At 52.0% G+C, this 8924-nt stretch overlaps 1 pseudogene across 1 annotated transcript; it reads right to left on the reverse strand.

The window, feature by feature from the left end:
- Positions 1–230: 230 nt before the first annotated feature.
- On the reverse strand, positions 231–7531 carry LOC105542215 (annotated as a pseudogene). The gene is made up of 4 exons (XR_001006435.1): positions 7355–7531; positions 5282–5367; positions 3452–3542; positions 231–2210 (listed from the first exon to the last, which is right to left on the reverse strand). The product of XR_001006435.1 is annotated as an inactive rhomboid protein 1-like (transcript).
- Positions 7532–8924: the final 1393 nt, after the last annotated feature.

Below are 8924 nucleotides of genomic sequence, written 5' to 3' on the forward strand. Positions count from 1 at the left end.
CAATGGAACTTTTTTTTTTTTTCTAAAACGCTCCCAGTCCATTTATTGGCCACATGAGGTGGTCGTCAAGAGACAAGTTAGAAGATTATCACAGGAAGTAGTATAATAAATGCCCGGCAGTATGAGGGGTTCAACAGACGTGAACAAGGCACAAGAGGTCTGTCTTCAGGAAACAGGCCAGTCCCCACATGGAGCAGGTGACTCCTGTAAGCCTGTGAGGCTCAGGGTTGTCATGTCTGGCTCTGGCCTGCTGGAGCGCATGGTTCCTGGAGCCCACAGCCAGCTCGGTGGAGCTGAGGGTCCAGTTCGTACTTCTCAAAGAACTTGTCAGTGAAGGGGATGCAGGTGAGGAACACACCACTCACAGCGGACAGGACAGAAGTAGAAGAGGACCACCAGGCCAGCCAGGAGGCCCAGGAAGACCACCTGAAAGATGATGATCTGGCAGCATTTCTGGTACAGATTGAACTCGCCAAAGCTGATGTAGGGCTAGAAGGCAAAGGAGAGGAAGAGGCCACTGACGAACCCCGAGGTGTGGGCAAAGTTGTCGATCTAGGGCAGCAGCCCAAAGGTGAAGAGGAAGAGCACCACAGCCAGCAGCTTGAAGAAGGCATGCCAGGGCCACTCCAGGATCTGCCAGCTCTGGAAGAGCTCCACGAAGAGTCAGGCCAGGATGCCAAACTGGGAGCCAGCCGGAATCACCACTTCTCGGTACAGCAGGAAGATGGCACTGACCAGGTTGCCAGTGACACCCCTCAGCAGCTAGATGATGGCTATGTGGTGTCACCCTGCCGGCTTCTCCAGGTCCTGCAGGACTGTCATTTGGAAGCAGATGGACACCAGGCAGTGCAGGATCCTGGTGTGCAGGAAGAGGGACAGCCACAGGCGATAGAACTGGTCAGGCACCTCAGGGTTGAGGAAAGGCAGGAGCCCACACACATCATCCATGCCGTGCACCTGAGAGCAGAGCGTGGCCTCCTCATGGAAATAGCCCATCACGAAGTCGCAGTACTCCCGAGAGGTGATCTCACACTTGCCCTTAGTGCCAATGCAGCAGGACCGCCCTGTGATGACACCGTCCATGTGAGGAAGGTTGGTGTGGTTCCTGGCGCTGTTTTTGGTGCAGATCGGCCACTTGGTGATGTCTTCTGGCCATTCATGGGGGTCTTCCCAGGAGGGCTCATCACATACCCTGGGATCCTGGTGGCAGACAGAGCCAAACTGTCTCTTGTGGCTGGCAAGCTCTGGGGCGCTGGGATGGATGGGCCACGTCACCCACACTGCCAGCGTGGACGAGCACTCCTCCTCCGAGGTCTGCAGGCAGCCCGACCTGTCACTGTGCACGCAGCAGGCCGAGTGCTTCTCACACTCAGGCCCGCACCCTGAGTGAATGAAGCTGTGCACCTGTGGATCCTGGCACACGCAGGGCGAAAACTTGGCGCCCAGGTGGATGAGGGCCTCCGAGCTGGGCCCGATCCAGAAATTCTCCTGCTGCACGCACTTGACGTTCTCGTAGACTCTCACTTAGTCCACCATTTCATGTTGCGAGAAGCCCACAGGCATGATGCCATAGATGCACCCGGCTAGAACGGTGATAAGTGAGTGCCTGAAGGTGAGCCAGTAGGTGAAGAAGGGCCTGTGGTTGTCCATGTCCTCAATCTGTCGCTTGATGAAACTGTCGATGTGCTTGTGGTAGGTGCGGTTGGTGAGCTCAGCCCATACAGCTGCTTCTCCCGGGCGAAGAACACTGTGCACACTGGCACAGCGATGCGCCGGCCCCGCCGCGGCCCCGCGGTGCTCACCACCTCCTGTTGGAGCCACACCTTGGGCTGGGAGGCTGTAGCGCCCTCCTGCTTCCGCTAGCCTCGCTCCAGAGGCAGCATCAGGTGGCTGTGCTCAAGCTCACTGCAGTCCAGGGCCCTGCTTGTGAGGTCCTCCTGCTCTGGTGCCTTCTCCCAGTCCTTGAGTGCTGCCTCCGATGGGGACTTGAAAACTTCGTCCAGGTATGTGGACAGCTCTTCATGGAGGATACCTTCCTGGGCAAAGAAGGATATGTCCAGCTCATCAGGGAAATCAGTCGTGTCCTCTGCCAGAAAGCTGGTTGGAGTGAAGTTTCAATGCTGAGCCCGGCACAAGGTGCCGTCCCTAATCGAGCGGCCTGTCATCAGTGCTACGGCTGCCCGGAAGCTCATCTTGGCCACCGACTCTCGCTTCCCACAATGGAAGTTTACATAACAATGAAAAAGGATGTGCAACATACAACAAAACGGATAAATATCAAAAACATCATGCTGAATGAAAAGGACTGGACAGTGAAAAATATACGCTGTATTATTCCATTGATAAAAAATTCAAGAACAGGTGAAAACAAACTTCCCTGTGCAGTGATACACATAAGGTGATAACACCATAAAGAACAGCCAGAGAATGATTTTCAAAAAAGGTCAGGAGGGTGGGTACCTCTGGGGGAGCAGAAGGGGGATACGATTTGAGATGAGCCCATGTGGCAGGGTAGGGGGATCTTCTAAGGGGATGGCAATGTTCTGTTTCTCAACCAGAGTGGTTATGAGGGTGTTTACTTTTCATTACTCTCTACGCTGACCTCTACGTTAAACTCACACGTATATTTTATCATTTTAAGTAAAAGAGGAGAAAAAAGATGCATCTGTGCCACTGCCTACAATGCTGATTCCTTATGTTTGGGCTGGGGCCTGGGATGAGCATTCTGAATATGCCTGCACCACCCCCAGGTGATTCCAGTTCACAAGGTTCTGGGGCCACACTGGGGTCTAAGACGTCTGCTGAGCACACATGGGGTGAGGAATCCAGAAGCCAGCCTCAAATGGGTGGGCCCCACCTCTCTACCCATTGCTGGTTTTGAGTGGTGTGTGGTACCTGAGGTGGGGACCCAGCACGCCCCCCGCAGAGCAGCTGGCCCACAGGCCACCCTCAGTTGATGCCAGTCCTCTAAGGATTGTCCTGTGGGATATTCGTTTTAATAGGAGCATGCTGGGCTTACAGAGGGACTCCGGACAGGAGGGTGGGAGTTCGTCGCCAGTCACTGGAATCTCACAGCTGAGGCTGGCAGCCTAGAGAACCCACCCTGAAGGTCGGGCCCTTTAACAAAAGGGTGGGGAGGAAGCAACTGAGGGGCTGTCATCAGGGAGGCAGCTGGCATCTGCTGGGGCATCTGCTGAGGCCCGTCCTGTCTCCCCAGAGCTTGAGGGGCAGGCCAGCAGGCGAGCAAGAGAAAAGGGGAGCTTCAGGCCCATGCTCTGTGTGAGAAGTCACAGAAGATGGCAGCTGCATGGAGGCTGTGCCCCTTTATCAGCCAGGACAGGCTTGGGCAGGTGAGTCTTGACCCCACCCCATCACCACCTAAGGTGGTGATTTGTTAATTACCTGCTAAGTGCAGGCAGCCATGGCCAGTGCTGGAAATGGGAGGACCCACCCCAGTGGGGCTCAGGACTGCTGTGTTATAAAAGGCAGTGAGTGGATCGGGGGTGTGGTGAGAGGGTGTAGCAGGGAGCAGCTCCAGGAGGCTGGGGGCAAGGTCTGGAGATCCGTGGGAACTGGCCACACCAGGGACCCCAGGCAGATAGAAGAGACTAGGCAGGGCGTGGGGTGGGCTGACAGCACAGGCTGAGCCTTCCACAGGGCAGGCGTGGCTCTCAAAGCTTTCCTGCATTCACTCCGTCCATCCACAGGACGGCACTGGGATGAGGGTGCTGTGAGTCCCATCTACAGATGGAGAACTGGGCCGCAGAGAGGTTAAGTAACCTGCACAAGGTTACACAGCTCATCAGCAACTGAGGCTGGATTGGAACCCACTTCATTACGCAGCCTCGCATTTGGCTTGTTTTTCCCCAAGAATGGAAAGACCAGTGAGCAAGGAAGGCAGGGAGAGGCGAGGGTGAGAGGCCTGGTGCTGGGCCACGCTGGGCCGGAGGGCCATGGGAAGACTTTGAACTTGATCCTTACAGCAGTGGGGAGCCACCGACCATAGAGAGGAAGTAAGGATATCAGATACGCATTTTACAGGGGCTCGCCTGCCATATACAGCCTGACCGTCGGGCAACACCGGCCAGTCAACAAACATGGCCTCACTGGTGCAACATTTGCCAAGCATCTTGCGGGCACCATCTTCTCTTCAGGCTGTAGGTTCCATTTTGACCCCACTGTTAGCAAGGACACCTCAAATACCAACGTATGAATTTTACCGACTTTGACGACTGTAAGGAAGCCCTGTCCTGCACGCACCCCATCAACCACTTGAACTATTGATTCATCCTCTAAAAAGCACAGTTAGGCCACTTTCAAGTTTTTCCACGTTCAGTCTTGCTTTGTTGAGATAGGTTTCATGAAGTCTTTCCTAATTAAAGTTTGTAATGAGGATTTGATTCGCCAATCCATTTCTTTGCTCGTAGCTCCTATACCAGTTGTAGACAACTTCTACCACTGTGGAGTTCCTTTTTTGCCCATTATTTTCTTCGGCTCCAATTCTCTCCCGTCAGATTTTGGCAGAATTTAATGTTGGCATGGAGATTAGATTCGTCTGTCAATTTTTAGATCAATAACTATTTTTACTGTGCACAGTTTTAGTTGATGCCAGTTTTATTTTGTGTTGATTATTTTTACTAGTGATGTTCATGATGAATTGGGTAAGAGACAAATGGTGCATGTTTCTTTCTTAGGAAACCGATGAGAAATCGAAAAATGTTTGTGAGTCAGAAAAAGAAAAGAAGACAGACAACCAAGAGAAAGAGATCCAGCAAAAGACAGAGGCTGATAGAGAGGCAGAGACAGGAAGACACAGAGATAAAGCAGAGAGAGGCACACGCAGTGATGGTTTGGCTCCTGGCCACTCAGTGGAGTCAAATGACAGTGTCCATCCTAGTGTGCCCCATTGCCCTGCTTCCTCTACAATCAAAAGCTGGACATTCCCACCTCCAGGCAGTTGCCTCAACCTGGAAGGTCCTTTCCTTCTGGACTCAGCTCAAGGTTGCTCATTCAATTGCTCAGGACAGCTTTATCAAAATAAGATAAAAGGTCACCCAGATGGTGTCCCAGCAGACATGACCTCTGGGAAGATACTGACCAACAGACAACACCCCAGGCCCAAGTAAAACCAACTCATCCCTTGGCCTAAGCCAAGTGGCTCACATGCACCCTAGATCCATGTGAGGCTGGGGGTCCCACTTGTGAAGTATCTAGCAGGGCACTGGCACACAGTGGATGCTTAAATAGTGCCCCTCTGCCCTGATGTCATCATGGTCCCCACCTCAATGGGCTGGCTAAGGATGATGCAAACCCTCTCAGCTCTGGCTTCACTTGCAACAGAACAGTGGCCTCATCCTTGCCCAGGGCCTGTGGGGTGAAGAGGATGTGAGCTTAAGGTCTCCCTGGTTCAGCCTTCAAGCTGGTGAGGGGTCCTCCTTTGCAGGACAGACCTAGACTCTGAGATTGAGCAGAGGCAGACTCTCATTGCCCTTCTCTTCCTGCCATCTCCACGGTGTGGAGCTCCACGTTAAGAAAGCCTCTGAGGCTGAGCCTTCGGGAAGGACTGTGGTGATCGATGAGCACTGTCATCGACAAGGGCCAGGGGAGCTTGTCTTGTGTTTCCTGCATCTTTAGTTGCTGCACTGCAAAGACCAAGAGCACAGAGACCTGGGTCTGAGCCTTAGCTACACCACCTCCAGCTAGCGACCGTGGGCAAGTCATGTCACCTCTCTGAGCCTCAGTTCTTCATCTGGGAAATAGGGATAATACCATGATTTATCTCATAGGGTTGTCATGAGGACTAAGAGAAGTGGTGCATACGTGGGTGCTAATAAGAATTTGTGAAGGGGCTGGGTACCATGGCTCACGCCTGTAATCCTAGCATGTTGGGAGGCCAAGGCAGGAGGATCGCTTGAGGTCAGGAGTTCGAGACCAGCCTGGCCAACATGGTGAAACACCATCTCTACTAAAAATACAAAAATTAGCCAGGCGTAGCGGCAGGCACCTATAATTCCAGCTACTCAGGAAGCTGAAACAGGAGAATCACTTGAGCCTGGGAGGCAGAGGTTGCAGTGAACTGAGATCGTGCCACTGCATTCCAGCCTGGGCAACACAGCAAGACTCCGTCTCAGAAAAAAAAAAAAGAAAAAAAAAGAATTTATGAAGGAATGGGTTTTTCCTCCCTTATTTGTCAGGTGAGTCAACAGCGAGGTAGAAGAGCTGTCGTCTGAGCTGGATTATTTTCACATGTGGTGACCCACGCCAGCTGTTTTCTCTCTCTCTGGCCCTCGATTTCCCTCCAATAAAGTGAACCTAACAGTTTCTTGTAAAAAGCTAAATACACACTTAGCATGCAACCCAGCAATCCCACTGCTAGGTATTTAGCCAAGAGAAAGGAAACACATATTCACATGACACTTGCATATCCGTGTTTAGGGCAGCTGTATCCACAGCATCCCAAACTAGAACCCACACAAATGCCCACGAACAAGTGGACAGATGAACGCTCTGAGGTACACCCGCTCCCTGGAAGAACAAGGCACTGACGCGTAACCACATGGGTGGGTCTCAAAACAGGCTGAGCCAAAGAGGCCGGAGACAAAAGATATCCACGCTGTGATTCAGTTTATATGAAACTCTTAAACACAAATCAAATACATACCAACAGCAAGATCAGTGGTGGCCTAGGTCTGGTGGGAATGTTCTAATTGTACCTTGATTGGGTTGGTGGCTACACAAATGTATACATTTGCCAAAACGTACTAAACTGTACACTAAATATGAGTGTGTTTTATTGTATATACATTAGACTTCAACAAAGTTAATTTTTTTTAAATGTCCCTGAGACAACCTTCTTGCAAACTTTTCAGGGCTCGTATGTGATCGGATGGGAGGATGGGCATGTAGGAACTTTGTCAGGCGGGAAAGCACTTTACAGGTGGGAGGCATTGTGGTAACTTCTATGGTTGGTACTGAAAACAACAACTACAGCTCAACAACGCAGGTTCTACTGACAGTCTCCCACCAAGGTGAGAATGCCACAGCCCTGGAGTCAGGCCCAATCAGGCTGGCGGTCAGTCTCCCACCTTCACAACCCGCTCTGCCACCTGCCTGGGGCAAAGTGGCCTTCCTCCCCCAGCCTCTGTTTCTGAAGCATTCCCCTCAGCTTGGCTCTGGGCTGAACACAAGGTGTGCCATCAACCCTTATCAAATGTTGATTTCTCCAGTATCGCATTGACTGTAAGACCAGGGCAGAGAGGAGCAGCCTCCCCAGGACTCATAGCTCTGCAGCAGCAGAAGCAGACAGAACCCCACATCCTTCCATGCCATTCCTGGACTGGTCTCTGGGCTGTACCCAGTGCCACACGGGGTGGGGTGGTGGGATGAGGCTGTCCATCACACGGGTAACAGGTTCCCTCTGTGGCTCTCGTGACAGTGTCTGGCAGCCTCTCCTTTCAGCATAGAGGCTGATGGCTAAGTCACCGCATGCCAGGGTACTCAGAGAACTACTGTGTCCAACACAGGACTTCATGTTGGTCCCTATGGGGCAGGGGCTGGGTCTGGTCACCTCCACACCCCAGCACCCAGAGCAGGTGCTAAGCCAACACTCATTTACAAGTGGTCCATGGAGACCACATTGTGCCAAGTCCTGTTGGCCCTAGAAGGTTCTCCTCCCTCTCCCTCTGCTAAGACCCCATGGCCTCTCCTGCCTTCCCTGAGTGGTTTCTCCCAGCCTCAGGTGGGAAGGGGACCACACATCTTTAAATTGCCTCCTGGTGTTGGATAAGCACCTTTGCTTCCCCGTAATGGTTCATTTATGTGTCAACTTGGCCGGGCTGGGCTGGACATGATGGTGCACACCTGTAATACCAGCACTTTAGGAAGCCGAGGTGGGAGGATCACTTAGGAGTTCCAGACCAGTCCTGGGTAACATAGTGAGACCTTGCCTCTACAAAAACTAAAAAAAAAATTAGCCGAGTGTGGTGGCCTATGCCTGTAATTCCAACTCGAGAGACTGAGGCAGGAGGATCACTTGAGCCCGGGAGTTTGAGGCTACAGTGAGCTGAGATTGCACTGCTGCACTCCATGTACTCCAGCCTGGGCCACAGAATGAGATCCTTTCTCAAAAACAAACAAACAAACAAGAAACCCCAAAACCCACAACTTGCCCAGGCTTTAGCGCCCAGTTGTTTGGTTGTGGCTGTGAAGGTATTTTTTAGATGTGATTACATTTAAATCAACAGACTTTTGAGTAAAGCATTTTACCCTCCACAATGTGGGTGGGCCTGATGCAACCAGTAGTGAAATTAAGAGCAAATACTGAGATTCTCTAAAGAAGAAGGAATTGTTTTCAAGGCTGCAACATAGAGACCCTGCCTGAGCCTGCCTGGGCTGCCCTGCAGATTACTGACTGCCGGCTCCACAACTGCATGAGCCAATTCCTTTAAATCAACCTCTCTCTCTCTCTCTCTCTCTCTCTCTCCCCCTCTCTCTCTGGAGAGACATGATAGATGGATGGATAGATAGATGATAGATGGACGGACGGGCGGATGGGTGGATAGATAGATGTTCAGATGAGTGGATGGATCTATTGGTTCCCTTTCTCTGGAGAACTCTAACTAATACACTCTTGGAGCCCCACCCTCCTCATCCAAACGAACTGAGGCTCCCACAGCGGACATCAGCTGTTTCTGCCCATCCAGCATTCAGACCTCCTTTTGGTAACAGCACCCTGATTTTGCTCTGAGGAGACCCCCTCCCCCATCCCCTGTCCGTGTGATTTCCTGGCTTATGGATAAGTTGGGTAAGAGCAGCAGGTAAGACTGACTGTAGAGGGGGGTCTCCCTCCCACACCCCTGTCCATGTGGTTCACAGGGCTGACATTGCTTCCAAGACAGGCATAAGCCAGGTTTATCCAATCGGAG

Source organism: Mandrillus leucophaeus, unplaced genomic scaffold (assembly GCF_000951045.1).
Source record: "Mandrillus leucophaeus isolate KB7577 unplaced genomic scaffold, Mleu.le_1.0 Scaffold252, whole genome shotgun sequence".
NCBI lineage: Eukaryota > Metazoa > Chordata > Mammalia > Primates > Cercopithecidae > Mandrillus > Mandrillus leucophaeus.